Here is a 21,399-nt window from a genome sequence, read left to right as displayed (position 1 = left end):
AAGTTGGGAGGATTGTGAAGCTAAGGGCTCAAGTGAAAAGGAATTCTGGGATCAATTACTGATGCCTGCTTGAGAAGGCATAACAGAAACATCTATGTGATATAGTTACCAATGTTGTCTTAAGAAGATGACTAGGCTGATGACCTCTGTTCTAGTCCTAGCTCTACTCTAGCAAGTGGTTTTGAACAAATCGCTATCTCTTGGCCCTTGTTTCTTTATCTGTTTTTTTTTTCTAAGGCTGCCTCCTAGGGTTTTCATGAAGATTAAGTGATATAACTCAGATGAAGGTGCTCTGTAATGGTAAATCAATAAAGAACTATAAGATAGTATGGCCACTGTGCTTCTTGAAAGAAATTATTCCAGTCCATCTTCTGACACAGTTTTTGGCCCAGCATGTTATTTCTGCCTTCTTTAAATCTCAAGTGAAAAATACCCTTCTCAAACTTGGACTTGGTGAACTGACAGCTTCCTGCAATAGCTGTCTGGCTTATCATACTGATAAACAGTGTGACAGCACCATCATGATTGGTGAGTCAACCCTCATGTCTTCTGGCTCCTTTGAGTTTGCTATATTAGAATCATGGTTCACCCAAAACAAACAAACAACTTTATTTTAATATCATTGTGTGAGTCCTAGGATGGCCAAAAGTGTGGCCTAAACAGGTACATGAAAAACAATCTTGGGATCAGAAAAGCAAATATTTAGAAAGTAAATGCAATACAATTTTCCTGGACTCTAAAGATAGGAAATGTCAATTCAGGAACTCATACCTGCAGGATCTGCCCTTCCCCTTCTTCATAACTGCAGAAAATGCAAGAGAGGAAACTGTCGCCATCCACTAAACCTTTATTACTCAAAAGTGTGGTCCATGAAGCTCCAGCATTGGCATCACCTGAGAGCTTATTAAAAATGCAGAATCTTGGGCTGTATCCCAGACTCGCTGAATCAGAATAAGCATTTTAACAAGTTCTCCAAATTATTTGCATGTACATTAAAGTTTAAGAAGCCGTACTAAATTTTCCAGGCATGCAAAATTCATGTTTAAATTATTGGCATTTTAAACATGGTCCAAAAGCATTGCTCTGGCCATTATTTTGTAACCACCCAGTGGGTTCATCTTGCCCAATGCCTAGACAGAGCTGATTTATCAAGACAAGGGAATTGCAATAGAGAAAGAGTAATTCATGCAGAACAGGCTGTGTGGGAAACTGGAGTTTTATTATTACTCAGATCAGTCTCCCGGAGCATTCAAGGAACAAAGATTTTAAGGATAATTTGGTGGGAGGGGGAAGGTCAGTGAATTGAGAGTGCTGATTGGTTGGGTTGGAGATGAAATTGTGGGAAGTCGAAGCTGTCCTTTTGAACTGAGTCAGTTCCTGGTTGAGGGCCACAAGATCAGATGAGCCAGTTTATCGATGTATGGGTGATGCCAGCTGATCCATCAAGTGCAGGGTCTGCAAAATATCTCAAGCACTGATCTTGGGAGTAGGTTAGGGAGGGTCAGAATCTTGTAGTCTTCAGCTGCATGACTCCTAAACCATAATTTCTAATCTTGTGGCTAATTTGTTAGTCCTACAAAGGCAGTCTAGTCCCCAGGCAAGAAGGGGGTTTGTTTTGGAAAAGGGCTGTTATCGTCTTTGTTTTAAACTATAAATTAAGCTCCTCCCAAAGTTAGTTCAGCCTACACCCAGGAAGGGACAAGGACAGCTTAAAGGTAAGAAGCAAGATGGAGTCGGTTAGGTTAGATCTCTTTCACAGTCTCAGTCATAATTTTGCAAAGGCAGTTTCAATTTCATATTGCTGGCAGCAATATACAGTCTGATCTATTAGCAGTTTCTATGTAAGATGAGAGAGCACATTGTTAGGATTTTACCAACTTATATTTTAAAGGTTTCACTTGTGATCTGTTTATTAGAAAACAGTTAATCAGGAACTGATTGGACACAGTTATAATCCAACACCAATTTGGTGGTATTGCAATGACCAAAATGCTGATATCCTTAAGGATTATTTTACATAGTAGAACCTCATATCCAACTCTGCTTCATTTAAATGATATATGAGGTTCTTGTGAACTCCAGAGGAACCCTATCATATCCACATCTAGATCCCCTATAGGGCCTAATAAAGTATTTTGGAGCAGAAGTATAATGACTAAGGTTACGAGCTTAGAAAACAAGGCTGTGCATGTAGAAGAAAAGGAGAATAAATAATGGTGGGGGAAGGGAGGCAAGCAGAAAAAGATGACCTGGATTTCATTTATCCGTAGCCCAGGTGTGATGGGTCCTTGGGAGCCATCTCCTCTAGCTTTGAAAACAGGGTTCAGCCTACATCACATCTGCGCCAAGCAAAGACTGTTCATAAAGCTTCAGAGAACAATGTCAATCTTATCAGATATTTTGTGGAAGACAAAAAGATGGCTTATATCACATTTGATAAAAGAAAAACTTCAGCTGAATTAAATTTAAAAGAGTTTAATTGAGCAATGAATGATTTGTTAATTGGGCAGCCTCCTAAGCCAGAATAGGCTCAGAGACTCCTGCACAGCTACTTGGGGGAAGAAGATTTATGGACAGAAAAAGGGAAGTGATGCAAAGAAAACAGATGTGAGAGGCGGAAACAGCTGGATTGGTTACAACTCAGCATTTACCTTATTTGAACATGGTTTGAACAGTTGGCTACATTTGATTGACCAAAACTCAGTGATTGGCACAAGTGTAGGCTACAGTCTGTTTACACCTCCACTTGTTATAGTTTATGATGTACAGAGAAACCTTTAGGCTGAACTTAAATATGTCAGGAGGCAGCTTTAGGCTAAACTTAATTTAACAGTTCTCCCCTTTTGATCATCTTTTCAATTTTGAAAGGTTGACCAAAGCTTTAGTCACTGATGTCACTATCACCATTGTAAATGTACTTATTTGGCCTTGGTATTAGTCTGTTTTCATGCTGCTGATAAAGACATACCCGAGACTGGGCAATTTACAAAGGAAAGACATTTAATGGAGAACTCACAGTTCCGTGTGGCTGGGGAAGCCTCACAATCATGGCAGAAGACAAGGAGGAGCAAGTCACACCTTACATGGATGGCAGCAGGCAAACAGAGAGCTTATGCAGGGAAACTCCCCCTTATAATACCATCAGATCTCATGAGACTTATTTGCTATCACAAGAATAGCACAGGAAGGACCTGCCCCCATGATTCCATTACCTCCCACCAGGTCCCTCCCACAACACATGGGAATTCAAGATGAGATTTGGGTGGGAACATAGCCAAACCATATCATTCCACCCCTAACCCCTCCTAAATCTCATGTCCTCACATTTCAGGACTAATCATGCCTTCCCAATAATCCCCCGAAGTCTTAACTCATTTCAGCATTAACTCAAAAGTCCACAGTCCAACATCTCATCTGAGACAAGGCTTCTGCCTATGAGCCTGTAAAATCAAAAGCAAGTTAGCTGCTTTTTAAATACAGTGGGGGTATAGGCATTGGGTAAATACAGCCATTCCAACTGGGAGAAATTGGCCAAAACAAAGGGGCTACAGGCCTCATGCAAGTCTGAAATCCAGCAGGGCAATCAAATCTTAAAGCTCCAAAATGATCTCCTTTGACTCCATGTCTCACATCCAAGTCCCCCTGATGTAAGAGTTGGGTTCCCATGGTCTTGAGCAGCTTTGCCCCTGTGGCTCTGAAGGGTACAGTCTCCCTCCCAACTGCTTTCATGGACTGGTGTTGCGTGTCTGTGCTTTTCCAGGCACACAGTGCAAGCCATCAGTGGATCTACCATTCTGGGGTCTGGAGGACAGTGGTCCTCTTGTCACAGCTCCACTAGGCGGTGCCCCAATAGGGACTCTGTGTAGGGGGTCCCACCCCACATTTCCTTCTGCTAGAAGCTCCAAACAAGCTCTCAAAACAATGGCCTCCCGTAATTTTGCTTTAAAAAATTCCCCCTTTTTGATCAGGTTCTTACTTAGGTAAGAGCGTGATCAAAACGTAGAGCCTCAGCGGCACCCACAATTTTGGGTTTCTGGTCTCAGCATGTTATTCATAGGTTATGGTGCCCTCATGTTCACTTACTCCTTTCAGCTCTTGTCATTCCAGTTAAAGAGAGACCATTTGACATTCTTGAGATGGCTTCATGCAAACATTTAAAATTTGTGCTGTATTGAGGGAATACAGCACACCAGGGAGACTACTATTATGACTATCAGGAGGATCATACCAAATGTCTGGAGTGTGCTTCTTACCCAGGGTCCACATAAACCAAACCACCTAAAATTAAATACATCAAAGAATGAGCTAGATAAAGAATTGACTCACTTAACTAAGTAGTCTCTTCTTTAATCCCCTACAACTGAATCTCTATAATCTACATTTGATGTATGTTTTCATAGACCACTGAAGTGCCAGCAGCTGCACAAATACTTTTCCATTTAGCCACTAAATAATCTGGAGCAATTCTGTTATTCAGCGTAACTTTCACAAGATAATTTAAAGTCTGTTGTGTAACCATAGCCTTTAGAGTAGAATCTGCTATAGAGCCTACCATGAGGGATACATTTCTAATCATTGCCTCTTTTATTCCAAACCATGGAAAAGGGGCCTAACAAATGATACCCTTCTAGAAGATTGAAGGCCTTCAGGCAATGTTCTCTTTAACTCATGGTATGGATTAAGAGGAGTGAACCAATGTTCTATTTCTGACTGATTATGAGGCAACACAGGTACCATTAGCTTTTCATCTACATTGGGCCTTAATATTTCATCTCTCAAGGTATGAGGTTATCCATGTATAAGGCTGGCTGCAAAATCCTTTACAAATGAAAGTATATCCCGTGAGTGCACACAACAGACCCCTCTTTCACTTCTATTGTCCACAGAGTCATAACTAAGGAAAAAATATCTAAAGATAAGAGTCTCATGATAGTAGAGAAGTTGTGATTTGTGATCTTGGGAAAAGCTGCTCACATCAAGGATGCCATCTTCTTCTGGGGAGGAACTTCCCTGGTTAACTTTATCTAAAGGGTTCCAGTGGGTATACAGTTCCAAGAGTGTGGAGGGATCCTTCTTAGTTGTGAGATTATGAACATGAGGTTCAAGGTCCTGAAGTTTTGCTGCAGTGCGGATGGCAAGGGCAGGCTTTCTCTGATGTTCCCAGAAGATCCAGTCTTCAGGTTCTGGATTGTGAAGGGGTTGATTGTCCTCAGTCAGTAAACCATAAAAAGTTTTCTTTACCTAGTGAAAAAATACTGTGGTATAATAACGTATTGTTATAACATCAGCCCTCTTGCATGGGAGACCTTTTATAAAACCAGAAAACATGCATTGAAAATGACAGTTGAATGAAATTCCTCTATAAATGTTTAAATGGCCCATCAGGTAGCTGAATGTACCTGAAGCTTTGATTGTCTTCCCAGTAATATGGGTTTGACAAACCAAACACTGGTCATAAACTATTTTAGTAATTTAGAAGTCACCACACCAATATATATTTAATTTGGATCATTGTATCTTTCCCATGATGAGTCATGGAATGCAGAACTTTTAATAACAAAAGCTTTGAGAACTCAGGAAGGACGAGGCAGCTGTCCTGGTTCTCTGTGATTCCATGCTTAACACTGGACATATGTCCTCTTGGATACCAGTTGTTTCTCCAACTTAGGTGCACAGCACTGAAAACTAATGGGTTATCATAGCTAATTTGACTTAGACCATGGAGTTCATTCAAATTGTATATCTAAACAATTTCAGTATCAGCTGATTTAGCATGAAAATCTGGCCAAGTATTTTCTTGGTATTCAATTAATTTTTGTTCTACTTGGGTTAGCAGTTTTGTAAACCAGTCACTCTTTTCATTAAAGCTCCAAGAATTCTTACCTAGTCCAGATGATATGATTCTAAAGTTATCAGAAACCTGTATTCAAGAGTAATTTTCAGAGTCCTTTCCATTCTTTCATGAATCTCCTAAAATATGCCATATTCTAGGATTTTGCATGCTTGTGAAGTTTTCAGAAACTGCATCAGCATTAAGCAATTAACTGTGGAAATGACTTTAAGTAGTCATAGTTAAAAGACACAATTGACAAGCATATTTGGTTATTTCCATCGTCTACAATAATTTAACATCATAACCATACTTATGATTGATAGCATATATTCAAACATATTAGAATTTTAGAAATCCCATACAATTTTGGAACATATATTAATAACATTCACTAAAATGTAACCTGAAGAAGGTTGAAACTTGTTTTTAATTTTGACAATGCTTCCCATGTAACTTAACATGTTAAATAGTCTTGTTTACCTCTCTTTTGGATGCTTCAGGGGCCCTCTGTAGTATCCCAAAGTTAGAGGTCAGAAAAGACCATTTTGAAGCTGAAATTTGATTTCGGGAAGCCTGTCAAATATGTTAAAGGTTTAAAACACTTGATATTATGAGATAGAATTCCTGGTCACCATAAGTCATTCATTTAGCCAAAATGATGACTCAAAAATTTTAAAAAGGCAGAAACCTTTACTAACTAAGACTTAGTTTTCCAAACAATCTGTCTCTTTTGTTTTTCTTCTTTTTCCTGTAGCTTATTCAAAAGGCAAACAAAAATATTTGATTATCCTTCAATATCATGCGAAAATCTTGTTCAAAAGAGAAAGCCAAATTTCACCCTTGCATTAGCATACTATTAATGTCAACCCCAATCTTTAATAAATTATATAGGCAAATTTATCCAATCTTAGCTTGATCATAAGGTGAGATTCTCATAAATCTTTTATAACACTTTACAAATATTTGTTAAAGAGTAGATCAGTGCTCTAAGAAAACCCTGTTGTGTCTTTATTTCAATGTCCAACTTACAGAAAAAACAAGTAATAACCCTTTAAAAGTAGCCAATATGTTCACACACAGAATTTTCTTTCTTTTTTTCTTTTTTTTTGAGATGGAGTCTCGCTCTGTCTTCAGGCTGGAGTGCAGTGGCGTGATCTCGGCTCACTGCAAGCTCCACCTCCCAGGTTCACACCATTCTCCTGCCTCAGCCTGCCATCATGCCCGGCTAATTTTTTGTATTTTTAGTAGAGATGTGGTTTCACCATGTTAGCCAGGATGGTCTCGATCTCCTGACCTCGTGATCTGCCTGCCTTGGCCTCCCAAAGTGCTGGGATTACAGGCATGAGCCACTGTGCCTGGCCAATAATTTTTTTTACAAGATTAATTTTTCATAAATCTTCCACAACTTGCTCAAACCTTCAGCTTTATCCTAATTTAAAACAATCCTTTAAGCCTCTAAACTAGACAAAAATTTACCTTCCTGCTCCTTCTTATAATCTTTTGCTAAAAGCGTATTTCACTTTCCTCACACACCTTACATGTAAAACGGTTTTTTCAGTGGTCTCAGTTACATGTTACAATGTTAACTCTTAGCAATTTTTATTTTTGGTGAAAAACCCTGGTAAGTAGGTGATTTTAATTACGTACGAGGTGTGAAGCCTAGGACACCAAACAGAAGTATAGATAAAGTCTGACTCTTTTTAGCATAGCCAGGGGGCTTGGCTAACTCCACATGTCCTTAGAACTTACTTCAAATCTAAAGCAGGCCCCAAAGCAGGTAAGTTGAAAAATTTTCAAAAGTCCAAGAAGCAGTTTATTACCTTAAAGTATTTAGCAAATCTAGGCCGGGTGCAGTGGCTCACGCCTGTAATCCCAACACTTTAGGAGGCCAAGGCGGGTGAATTGCTTGAGGTCGGGAGTTTGAGACCAGCCTGGCCAACAAGGTGAAACCCTATGTCTACTAAAAATACAAAAATGTAGCTAGGCGTAGTGGCGGGTACCTGTAATCCCAGCTACTCAGGAAGCTGAAGCAGGAGAATTGCTTGAACCTGGGAGGTGGAGGTTGCAGTGAGCCGAGATCATGCTACTGCACCCAAACCTAGGAGGTTATTTAGTGAATCTAATATGTGACCTGCCTAACTTAGACCAAATGTCTTTATTTATTTCTCAAAGCTTACTAAAGTCACATGAACTAAAAGGCATTACAGTTTTAATTTTTCTTACAAAATTTTTGATTTAAGTGTTTATTATTTTTAAACCAGTTAATCAGAGCTCTTTTATACACAAATGTCACACACAGAACACATATAAACACATAGAAACACAGAAGATCCAGTAGTTGTAAGATGTTTCATTTGCCAGTTTTTAAGTTTCTTAACTGGATTACTGGATTCAGGATGGAGTCCTTGGAGGAACAGGGCTAAGAAAACTTTCAGTTTCTAGGTCCTAATAAGTAAGCACAGCTGGAAGACAAAACAGATCTCCAAAAATACAGGATCCCAATTTTATACCGGATCCTGTATCCTTTGACTGTGCATTTCATTGCAAAGCCACCCAAAGCTGATCAGCCCATTCTGTGATTAGCACACCCCAATGGGAGTCTTATCCTTGGTAGGGGGTGGACATTTCCATACTTTCCAGGTGGCCAAGATCATGCTTCTCTGATCCAATGTGCAAAGAGCTGAGTGTTTCCCCAACTGCCATTTGCCATCCCTAAAAGTATACTTAGCCTTAGATTTTGAGAGAGATCTATCTGCTTCTAATTCCTGGGGTTTCATGAGGAAAACAGAGGTTTTTCCCAAAACGGGGTCTGTGGCACCTCCTCTGTTTTTCCCAAGGAGTCCTAGACTGTTAGAAGTTATCTTAGGTCCTCTCATGTATGCATCAAGAGTGGCAAGAAGAAAAAAATGGAGAAAAACAATTCAGTTGCCTGAAAAGAAAAAAAAAAAAAAAAAGATCCAAAAAGAGAAAAAAACCATAAATGCCTTTTAACTATACCTAGGGCTTGAATATCCACTTTTAACTGAGTGTTTTGTTTTGTTTTGCTTTTTTGGGGACAGAGTCTCACTCTGTCACCCAGGCTGGAGTACAGCAGTGCAATCTTGGCTCTCCTCAACCTCTGCCTCCCAGGTTCAAGCGATTCTCTTGCCTCAGCCTCCTAAGTAGCTGGGATTACGGGCGCACAGCACCATGCCTGGATAATTTTTTTTTGTATTTTTAGTAGAGATGGGGTTTCGCCATTTTGGCCAGGCTGCTCTTATACTCCTGACCTCAAGTGATCTGCCCTCCTCGGCCTCCCAAAGTACTGGGATTACAGGCGTAGGCCACTGCACCTGGCCTACGCTGACTTTTAACCAAATATTTTTTTAACCGGATTCTAGCTGGAACAAATAGCAAATATTTCTGGCTTTTGAACTTTACCAAAGGTAACCTCCCAGGTGCTCAGAGAAAGAAGAATTCAAGATGGGAAGTCAAAAGGAGAGGAAGAGAATCAATAAATAGCAATAGCCACTTAGATATCAAACCAGAAAGGACTCATCCCCTAAGCCAGGAATTGAATCCTGGCTGCCATTGAGAAGAGACAAAGCCTTCACCATGAAGCTACAACATTGGGCAGTTTCTGTTGTTTCTTCCCAGAAGGAGCCTAGAGCAGTCAATTTTGAGCTACAATGGCTTTTAAATGTTCACAATAATTTTTAGAACTAACTATCACATGAACGCCCAAATTCCTGTTTCCTGGATGGCAGAGGCCAAGAGAAAGTACCACCCTGTGGTTACAAGTTCAAGCTCACAAGAGCATGAAACAAGACAAGAGGGAAACCTCATCCAGTTTGTTGTTGTTGTTGTTTGTTTCAGGGACCTGCAGCAAAGTTTATAACTGACCAGTTTGCTGGGTTGGCTTGAGCAGCAAGCTTATGGGGCCTAGGCCTGCATTCCATTTTATGGTACCTCTTTTTATGACTGAACGATGCAGAAAGACAAATTCATAGCACAAAGTACACCAGATTTGCTACAGCTTAAGATCAGCCTCATGAATTCTTTCCACATTAATTAAAACTTCACAAGAGATAGTAATTTTTTACCATTCCTACAACCACTTTGCACAGAGAGAGAGGAAAGGAAAGGGACAAAAGCATTGCTTGCAGCAGGGTAAAGAAGGCAAGCCACTCAGAGAGGCCAGAGTAAGACCCAACCACTGTAGCGACGCTGAATCAAAAGTTCAGATGGCCACATGTCAGTTGAAAAGGGATATTTTCCAGCAATCCCATCAGCCCTCAAGTTTCCCCCTTTGGGGAGAAAAAGTTTCCCCAGGTCCCATGATCCTGTACACACCTAATTCTGTCACCCACTGTCATCAGCAAATAGTGCAAGACAGATTAATCCAAAGAGAATAACAGTTAACAGCCCATAGTGCCAAATCCATTCTTAACCAAGAGGGACTTTACTGAGGGGAGGGCCTCTAACTCAATCCTCTAACCCAGCACAGGTAAAATGTACTCCACTACTTAGTCAAAGTCAGCCAACTGGTGCTGCAGTTACTTCCTTTGGATTAGAATAGTAACTAAGCCAAAAGGTTAGCAGATTTAATTTTTTTAATCAATTAGTCATTTAAGCTTTTAATTTGCCTTTTATAAAGCCTTCAAATAAAAATACTGAAATATTTTTACAAACTTCTGCATATCAATACACATCCTTAGATGAGACTAATTTGGAAGCCCTCATTTTCTAACACACTTCAGTGCAGTGTTGTTCATTTGGAAAGTTCCACTGTAATTTATCTTTAGTAAGATTTTGCCATTTCTTTAAGACTTTGTTGCTTATAGGGCCTAACACTTGTGCACGTATAAGCCAGAAGGAACTCAGTTCTTCAGAAATTAAGGATCTCATTGTTACCTCAAATATTGGCTTTGCTTTCAGGTTCCCTTGATCAACCTAACCAGTGATTTTTTTCCTACCTAAGTGCACAAGAAAAATGAACCAAAGGAGTAGAACAAGAAAATCCCCATGAATTTCTAAAAGCCAAATTTTACACCCCCCTGCAATATTGTCATTTACTACTGGTTTCTTTCTGACCCAGTCAGATGCAAGAAGCCTCTAGCTGAATCCAAACCAGTTAATTACTGGACCCAGTCCAGTTTCTTGTCACAACTTCCAAATCCAGTTTGGATCAGAAGCTTGCTCAAAGAAACTCAGAGAGCTAAAAACACAAATCCGTGGAACTTTGGAATCTGAGAGAGAACTTACCACAATCCCCAGCTGCTCCAAGAGATCAATGGACACAATGGGTCCAGAGAGTTCCTCACTTGGTCACTCAGTGCTCCTAGGGGATGTTAGAAACTCTACTTTGGATCCCACCTCTGACACCATCTGATAAAAGAAAAACTTCAGCTGAATTAAATTTAAAGGGGTTTAATTGAGCAAAGAACAATTTGCAAATTGGGCAGCCTCCTGAGCCAGAATAGGCTCAGAGACTCCAGCACAGCCACATAGGGGAAGAAGATTTATGGACAGAAAAAGGAAAGTGACGTACAGAAAAAAGAAGTGAGCTACAGAAATAGCTGGATTGGTTACAGTTTGTTGTTTGCCTTATTTGAATACGGTTCAATTAGCTACATCTGATTGGTCAAACCTTGATGATTGGCACAAGTGTAGACTATGGTCTATTTATACTTCCACTTGTTATAGTTCATGATGTACAGAGATACCCTTAGGCTGAACTTAATATATGTAAGGAGGCAGCTTTGGGCTAAACTGATTTAATAAATTTTAAACAGGAAACAACCTAATAAGATTCCCCATTAGACTTTTCTATTATCCACCAGCTCTGGGCTGCCCTAGAACATGTCGCTTAATACATTTTCCTCCCATACTCCTAATTTTCCACATCCCCCCACCCCTTAATCCTTTCCTGTGAGAATAATATGACTGTCTCAAATCTTTCAGTTTTGCATAACTCCACATTACTTATACTGTCTTTAAGAAGAATGCTTCACTTTGCAGTCAGGAAAAAAATGATGCTCCAAATGCTGGGCTCTACCTTCCTTATGGGCTGCAGGAGATCAAAAATATTAAATGACTCTGCAGTCTAACCTAGCAGTTGAAGGCTTTGGTTCTGGTGTCAAGATTCCATTCTGTGACCTCATGTAAATTACTTGACCCCCCTCTAAGCCTCAGCTTCTTAATCTGTAAAATGAAATGTCGACCCTGAGTAATAAAGACTACATCTTGGGTAATAAAAATAATGCCTACCTTATGCATTTGGGGAGAGTCATGTCAGATATTATATGACAAGGACTTCTCTAATCCCAGTGCCTAGCCCAAAGTATTATAATAATAATTATTAAATCCCTCCCAATCTTAATCATTCTAAGTATTTGACAGTTTACTAATTGAACTCCAAATACTCATTTAATAAGCATCCATTTAATGACTACTTTTTAATATGTGCGTAGTACTACAAAAACAAATAAGGAGGAAGGAAGTAGGGCAAAATAAACGTCCACTGAGAGCCTTCTACGTGCCAGGCACTTTACAAATCATCTTGTTTCCTCCTTCAAATAACTTGAGAAAGCTTTGTGTCCTCACTTCTATGGATGGCACAGAGCTATGAGAGGTTATATAACTTGCCTGTAAGGCACAAATCTGAGCTGGCATCCAGGTCTGTTTCACTTAGGATCCCTTTCTCCTCCACAAATTGCTGTGCCTCACAAGTAAAGTGTATGTCTCAAACTGACCAAACCTTAAATTCAAAAGGAAAAGGGAAGAAAAGAGGGGTCAGATGAACGGAAAGTGGAGGGGAGAAAGAGGGAAGGATAGGAAGGGGGAAAACCGGAAAGAGAATCAGATGCTGAGGAAGAGAAAATGCAACAACAGGGGGAAGCCAAGTAGCTCCCCCACTTCCATCCATTGCAGAGGCTGGTGGAGAGCCAGCCCCCTGAGCTCATCCTCATCACCTTAGGTGACGTGTCCCTGCCAAATGAACCAGTGCCAAAAGGAAATGCATCATGTCTGTGATTTCCCACGAACTCCAGCTAACAAAAGCTGATCTCACCCTCTCCTTTTGGAAGCTCCAACAAAAGCTCTCTAGACTTCTAGGTAGATTCTAACTCCCTGTCTTATTTACAATTTAATTTTGTACTGATAATTGTCTCATGTGGGCTCATCTTATTCTCACACCCAAGCTATAAAATATTCAATGCATGCATTTTGGTTTACTCCTCTGTAAGAAGACGGTCACTGATGAAAGCACACTACAAAATTTTATATGACTTCCCTGAGAAGAAACTGAAAAACTCTGCCCAGAGCTTGGGGTAGGCACTCATAGATTACTTGTTGGGGTAGAGAGAGTTACTTAAGAGCGAATAGCATAAACTCTGGAAATATACTGCCAGATATTATGAGGTTATCCTATTGGTCCCATGATGATGGGAGTGTCTGCTGAAGGGAATGAGCCCTTGTCATTGGGAAGAGGTCAGTTTGAGAGTAGAGAACAGAGACTCTGAAAGGAGCTTACCTGGTAGTGGTAGGAGGAATATTTTCTTTGCTCTAGATCTGGCCAATGCTTGGCAGCTTCAGTGTCATGCAATTGCCGGAAGCATTTCTGTTGGTGGAGGGTGGCTTTCCTTGTCCCTGGGAGATTACCTGCGAGAGAGCCTGGGAATGTGCCAAGGAAAGGGCCTCGGGCTGGGTCCTGACTCATGTGTGTCTGAATTATGCTCTGTGCCACGTGTCCTTTCATCATCAGTACAGCCTGTCCTGCATTGGATCAGGGAGGGATCCACACCCACACCTGCATCAGGACGATGCAGGGAAATGCTGGACCCTTTCCCTGGAGGTCAGGTGATGGTGCCAACAGAGGACAACAGGGCTCAGCGGCTGCCGGAGCACTGCCTAGGGCTGTTACCTTGTAATATGAAAAGAAGCGGTATCTACCTCTCGGTTGTCACGAGAATTAGGGGAAAGACACGCAAAGCCACTGGAATTCATATCCTCATTCAACGTTTATTCATCTCATCACATGTTGTAGTTACTTCATGCCAAGCTCCAGGCAATAGGAACAGAGCAGTGAGGGAGCCAGGTCAGGTCGCTGCTCTCTTAGTTTATTTCCTCTTGAGAAGTGGGGACAGACAGTAAGCAGATAAACTGTCAGGGACTGGGATGGGGATTTGGGTGCATGTCATTTATGAGGATGTTCTCCTCAGGAAAACCTGTAAAGGGTGAGGAGATCAGGATGGGGAAAGGGAAGAAGCCAAGTAGAGGGGTGCTGTAGAAAAATTTAGCCTGGGCCTGATCCCTCAGGGCCCTGAAGTACAAATTTCACCTTCAGAGTTGTCCTTGAAGGCAAGAGGGGGGAGCTTTTGTACCCATCTCTGTCAGTCACCGGCCACCCCAGGGTGTTGCAGTAGCCTCCCAGGTAAAGAGGCTCCTTAGGCAAAAGCGTTTCTTAGAAGAAGGCCATGGGTATAAGGCGTTAGCTGCTGCGTGCACAGGAGTAGGGCACATGGGCTGGTCATGGGGCATGCGCAGAGCATCAGCAACATGGGCTACATCTCTTCAGAAGGGGAAAGTCAGGTAGTGGGAACTGCTAGGAGAGGTGGAAATTCAGCGACAGCAGAGAGACTGTACCGTTGCTTTAGACTGCGTGACCATGAAACGGGTGGATTCAGATTTTATAGATTTTGAGACTTAGAATTTGGAGGGACCTTTTTAAAGTAAAAGACTACGAAATCATGAATACAAAGCTAGTACAAACGTGAAAATTTATTCAAAATGAGAAGACAAAGAATTACAAATAAAAGCTAACAAATAAGCATCACAAAATCCAGAAAAAAAAATTAATATTGAATTAAAGTTAATTAAACTTCCTGACAGACCTCTACAATACCTTTTCCTGCATTATTCGACCATATATATTTTGATTACCTCCTTATGTGATAATGGCTTAGTATTTGCTTTTTAGTAAGAGACTAGAAAGACATTTTAATCTTTTCCTTAAAGTCGTAAACCATTTATTGTTAATACTTTTAAAAAGTTTTTGAGCTTCACGACTTGTTATTTGGTAAAATTATGTGAATTTTGAGGATTATTATCAAGATTGGGAAAGCCTCAATTAAGCTTCTTTCATATATGAGCTATAAGCTTTGAAAAGATGCCCCACAGATAGCTTCTGACTCCACACATTTCAAACTCACTTTTGCCAGGCACAGTGGCTCACACCTGTAATCCCAGTTATTAAGGAGGCTGAGGTGGGAGGATCCCTTGAGCCCAGGAGTTTGAGGCCATTCTGGACAACATAGTGAGATCCTGTCACTTAAAAAAAAAAATTGGCCAGGGGTGGTGGCTCATGCCTGTAATCCCAACACTTTGGGAGGCCGAGGCCGGTGGATCATCTGAGTTCAGGAGTTTGAGATCAGCCTGGCCGACATGGTGAAAACCCAACTGTACTAAAAATACAAAAAAATTAGCTAGGTGTGGTGGTGGGCACCTGTAACCCCAGCTACTTGGGAGGCTGAGGCAGGAGAATCGCTTGAACCCTGGAGGCAGAGGTTGCAGTGAGCTGAGAGTGTGCCATTGCACTCCAGCCTGGGCGACAAGAGCAAAACTCTGTCTCAAAAATAAATAAACAAATAAAAATAAAAGAAAAAGAAAATAAAACAAACTCACTCTCCTCCCATACTATCCTTGTCTTCTGGTGCTGAATGTTGTAGGACATTTTCATACTGAGATACCTTCCTGTGACGATAATAGGTAGTCGGCAGTGAGTGATGAGTATTTCAGGAAATCATTGCTGTACCAGGGTACCACACAAGGAAGTGACTGCAAAACACTTACATACTTCCCCTCAATTCAATGAACCCCTAAATCAACTTCCCCTTTGCCAGGTCCTCCAATGCCAATGGAAGAGAGGCATGAGGTAGAGAAAATTGGAATAAAAAGAAAAAGTAGCCTTAAGTTTTAACTGATAGTGGTTAAAATATTTTACTTTCGCAACATTTACAAAAACACACATACATATGAATAGATCACTAGGGTCCCTCCCAGAACTTACAAAGGACCCCTGCAAGTGAGGGGCTCTGAAATGTAAGCCTCATTGGTTTCACCATAAATCCACCTCTGTCAGTGAGGGACTCTTTGAGGAGGCAACATGTAGCTGAAAGCACTTAGATGACATTAATTGGAGACTCATGGGAAATCTACGGCAGTCTTTGAAAGCAGAGCTCTCTTGCTCCATCCTGAGTCTCAGACTAACTTATACAAGGACAGGAATACAGCACTTCCCCAGGAAGGCCTCTTTAAAAAATAGAAGTTGCCTGTGCCAGAGACCATCCCAAAATTACCGCACTTTGGCCATCCATGCATACAGGGAATGCCTGGTAACGGTCTGAGTGTCTCTGCAGCATTGGCTGGAATCTATAAAGATCTGAAATCAATGCATTGTTTGGCTGCAATTTGCATCCTCTTTTTCTTTGCTGGCTCTGGGTCTCTGGGGGAGGGAGTCCCTTGTGCCTGCCAGGTGCTCTTGATTAGAGTTTGGGGCTCCCATCATTGTAATTATTTGTTTACCTGCCTATCGCCTTTGCAAAAGTGAGCTGTGCCAAGCAAGGGCCCTATCTTATTTATGCTTGCATCCCCAGGGCCTAGCACACAGAGGGCACTCCATTCATGTTTCCAGATGAATACATAATTGCCTATCCAGGAATGTATGAAAGAAAAAAAAATCATTGCACCCATTTCTTTATTTCATCTCAAATTCTCCAAAACAGGTAAGTTAATACTTTGTTCAATTTTGTCAGTAATACAATGCTTGACCCCAAATCACTTAAAAATATTTCTATTTTTCAAATCGTTTGCAGAAGGCATGAGCAAGTTTACATAAATAATTTTCACTGTTTGATAGAAAGCATTCACAAAATCAAGGAGAAATAACACACAATATGCAGTTTTCATTCTGGGTGCTCTGCACTGAAATATGCAACAGATTCTCTTTCTTATTTTTGAGAAGGACAAGAGAGCTGCTTGTCTAGAATCTCTGTTCCCTTTGTCAATAAATAAAAGGTCTTTGTATTTGCAAGGATTTCACATGATGTTACAAAAAAACAAAAAGAAAGAAAGAAGGAAAAGGCGTGTAAAGTTTTCCATAGCAAGTGTGCTCACAAAATTTGCCTGTACCGCTTAATTACAGAGGATTCAGAGGGAAAACCCACAGTTCTGCGTGGTGCTGTTAGAAAGGCTTCAGGGTGTCTGGGTGTCTTCCTTGGGGTCTCCTCTTTCCTCTCTATCTTTCACAAATTAAAAAAAAAATGTTAATTAAAGCTGAACAGTTGAAGCTGATTTGCAAGGGACTGACAGCATCTGACACCAAGCTGAATTAATAGCAGAGAAAATATTTTTTTCCTGTATTGAACTACCAACAGTGTTTAGCAAAAGTGATTTAAATCCTTTATAAAGTTTCTAGAGTTCTTAAATAAACACTGGACTAAGATAAAGGTCTAGTTAACTCCAAATATTTCAAAGGAGTTAAACAATATACATATTTTCTTAAAAGTTAAAATCGAGATTTAACTTTTCTTAAAAGTTAAAAGCCTTGGGTTGGTTTGGGTGGGGGGTGCTCAATGCTTTTCCTGAGGGCTAAGTTCTAGTTTGAGACCGTCTCTCTTTGTCGCTATTGTTTTGCAATAGCAAAACTAGTAAATGAAGATTAACTCTGGATATATAGAAAAGATATTTATCTATAAATATGTACATTTATAAGGCAAGAAGAGCCTTGGTTTCATTAAGGAAGGAATAGCAGGGGCTGGCAAATGGAATTTTGTCACCAACTGCCCTACTTCTACAGATAATCTTTAATGATATTAAAAGTTTTTGTCTAACTCCACTTAGTTATTTCTGCCCACTGTTGTACAATGTATGTGAAAACCCTGGCATCAGGCTCATTTAGCTCTGCTAAAATAAGTTAGTTCTTATTAATCATTAGTACCTTATTGAACTGACATTTGCATTAGCAAGAATATGAAAGAAAGAACATAGAGTAGGTATGTGGGCTACAGGGGTCAGGAAGGTTGAACACATAAAATGGTATCCTAAGAGCGGTAAAGGCAGCTGTCCCTGGGAGAGAGATCCTCTCCCTGGGTGGAACTTGTAGAATGAGGTGGTTCTGGAAAGACCCCCTGGACTGTGGTCATCTCACCCAAGTCATGCCATCCTGAAGGCTTTTCAGGAGATGCCGGATCACCTTCTCCAGGGCCTGTGTTCTCTTCTCTCTCAATGTGGCCTTGCAGTCGTGGTCAAACCCATGGGCTCTGCAACCAGACTGAGGTCCATTGCTCAATTATAATTTCAGCTGTGCCACCTGGGAGGGGGTACTTTTTTGTTTATACATGTCTGCCCCATTAAAATGTAACTTTCTTTTTTTTTTTTTTTTTTTTTGATATGGAGTCTGGCTCTGTCGCCCAGGCTGGAGTGCAGTGGCTGGATCTCAGCTCACTGCAAGCTCCGCCTCCCGGGTTTGCGCCATTCTCCTGCCTCAGCCTCCCGAGTAGCTGGGACTACAGGCGCCCGCCACCTCGCCCAGCTATTTTTTTGTATTTTTTAGTAGAGACGGGGTTTCACTGTGTTAGCCAGGATGGTCTCGATCTCCTGACCTCGTGATCCGCCCGTCTAGGCCTCCCAAAGTGCTAGGATTACAGGCTTGAGCCACGGCGCCCGGCCATAAAATGTAACTTTCATGAGGGCAGAAGCTTTCATTCACAGCCATAGAAGAGGGCTCAGTGCGTGGTGGGTGCTCAATACTTAATTTAAATGTATTAAAAGAATAAATGAATGATAAGTGAGTGAGTAGATGAAGTGTGTAACCTCTCTGGGCCTAGTTTGTTCATCTGTAAAACGAGGGTAATAACAGCACTCATTATGACATCTACACAGGTAGCAACCGGTGTCAGAATGCAGCAACAGGGTTTACCTAGCCAAGGGGTCCTTTATGTTCTTCCTGTTTAGGGAGAATGTGGTTTCAGGATGTGCAGCTGCTGGCAAAAGGGTGACAGCTAAAGCAACTGCAGGTGGGTCCTGTTATGCGTTGTTTAATCATGTTCACTTGGAAACTCACGCTGCTTTTTCAAGAAGGAGATTTGGTCATACAGACGACCTTAGGTCATGCTGTTATTTTTGTTTTCACAGGACAGCCATTTATATTTAATGAAATAAAAGAAACTCAAATAATATGTAATTGAAGAAGGAAGAAGGATAAGAGTAAGACTTTCCAGTTATATCTCATGGCTCTCATTCTCATTTCACCTACACGACTTGGGTGGGAAAATATTTTTAGAATTCAGTATGCTCAGTTGCAAAATAAGTGTATAAACATTGGTATCTTTCCTACATATGGCTCTGTTCGGTTGGAAAAAAATAATGAATATTGTTTTGCAATAGCAAAACTAAATATTAAATACCCATGAATAAATTTGACAATAAATATGAAGGCCTATGTAAAGAATCCTTTACAATTTTACTCAGAGACAAAAAAGGAAACAATTAAATGAAGTGACATAGTTTATTTCTGAATGAAAAAATTCACTCTTATAAAAGCATCAATTTCTAAGTGAATTTAAAAATTTAATGTGAAAATTTCCACAGCATGTTTCTTGAATCTATTCAAATTAATTTTAAACATTATCTGAAAGACTAAACTTATAAAAATAACCCATATCATTTAGAAAAATCAGAAGGATATGGTTAAGGAAGAACTTGTCCTGTTAATTACTTAATAAAACATACCATAAAGCTTTAGTATTTAATGTATAATAAATAAGATTGCTAGTCACAACCTCCTAAATTATTTCATAGCCTACTAAGGCTCAAGAACGACAGACTAAAAACATTGGTTTATAAATATCCAAAACTGAGCAGTTTCATTAAATATATTATAATACAGTCATAATGCAGAATATATGCAGTTATTAAAAATAATATTGGTATTATTTTTAGAACTATATTGGTATGGAAAGATGTTGACAATACATGGGTGAAAAACTTTACTAGAACCACCCTATTTTGAAAGGAAAAAATATCATATATTTTTATACATGCAGAGAAAAAGCATATGGACAGAAAAGTACCAATATATTAACAACAACCCATTTGTCTCTAGCTGCTGGGTTTATGGGCAAGTGTAATCTTCTTTTTACTGCCTATAATGAATATGCATTAGTAATTAAAAGATGAATTTTAAACGTTTTAGACTGTTACATAATACATAGATTTTGTTCATTATTTTCAGTCTAATGTTCAGGAAAAATGCAGATTTGGTCCTCAATACATAATTAATATCCATTACACGATTCTTTAGCAAAGATATTATAAAGTTATAGTACTTAAAGTATAATAAATAAGTTTGCTGGTCATGACTTTCTAAATTATTTCATAGCTTACTGAGGGTCATGAACTGCAGTTTTATTATATTTTCTGTCATTTTCTTTGACAGAAAAATACGATAAAATGAAACATTCCTAATTTCTTTAACATTAAGTTTGCAGCAGTAGGCAATCCTCAATCAAAATAATCATATTTTTAGCTGCAAAATAGGAAACACTTCTTCCATTTCCTGTCATAACAGCTGCTTAGCTATCATTGCCTTTAAAGGAAAAAATGCCATCATTAAACTACTGCTTTGGGTATTTGAGTCGAGGTGCTCTAGTGGCTATCGTGTAACACTGTGCCTCCTGTCACACTACCAACCTCCTGGGCTTGAGTGGGCCATCCAGGCTTGGAGCTGGCTCTAACCAACACTGGTAGAAGTCAAGATTTATTTATGCCGGGGCTGCTGAATAAGGCAGTTACTCATGAGGACATTTTTAAACTGGTACAAGTAAACCCAAGCAACCTTTAAGGGGAGAAGTCACAAACAAACACATGAAATCTGGAGTTGGACATGTGTCTTGGGAGAAGAGACACGGGTGAGGGAAGATGATGCTTGCAGATTTCCAATGTGCACCTCCCTCTTTAGCTGTGGCTGGTAAAGTTACCTAAGTCATTGATTTTCTCCCCTCTAGATGCTGTCCTGAATTTCACTTTTGTCTGCTTTCATAATTGAGTGACCAGAGTAACAGTCTGTCAACCACTCCTCAAAATATTTGCCTCAAGTCAAAAATAGCCTAGAAGAGTTGTTGGTGAATACAAGGCCAATTTCATGCTCTCTTAAAATAATGACACTTCCAAGAGTAGAAACTGAATAAGTTTCATAGTTCATGTCTCTTGTTCTAGACTTCTACATCAGGAAATGTTACAATTTTCGAGGCATATAGATTCAGTGAAAACGAAAAGAAAAGAAAAGAAAAAAAAGAAAGAAAAGAAAGCTTGAACTCGGGAGGCGGAGGTTGCAGTGAGCCCAGATCATGCCACTGCACTCCAGCCTGGCGACAGAGTGAGATTCCCTCTCAAAAAAAGAAAAAGAAATGTTACAATTTCGCTGTTTTCGGAATTCATTCATTCTGAAATTTTGTACATCTATAAATTGAAATAACTAGATGAGATGGTTTTAAATAGAAGTACTGAGTAAGAACATTCTCTAGCAC

The 21,399-nt window shown here is 40.0% G+C and overlaps 1 long non-coding RNA gene across 1 annotated transcript; it reads right to left on the bottom strand.

Annotated features, from left to right (window-relative positions):
• Positions 1–2,982: 2,982 nt before the first annotated feature.
• LOC144332955 (uncharacterized) lies at positions 2,983–11,636 on the bottom strand. Its single transcript, XR_013401227.1, has 2 exons — positions 11,078–11,636; positions 2,983–5,241 (listed from the first exon to the last, which is right to left on the bottom strand). It is a non-coding gene; the product is annotated as an uncharacterized LOC144332955 (long non-coding RNA).
• Positions 11,637–21,399: the final 9,763 nt, after the last annotated feature.

The sequence above is a fragment of the Macaca mulatta genome, chromosome 11, assembly GCF_049350105.2.
Source record: "Macaca mulatta isolate MMU2019108-1 chromosome 11, T2T-MMU8v2.0, whole genome shotgun sequence".
Classification (NCBI taxonomy): Eukaryota; Metazoa; Chordata; class Mammalia; order Primates; family Cercopithecidae; genus Macaca; species Macaca mulatta.
The sequence above is the reverse complement of the archived record's forward strand: the minus strand, read 5'-3'. Positions and strand labels throughout refer to the sequence as shown.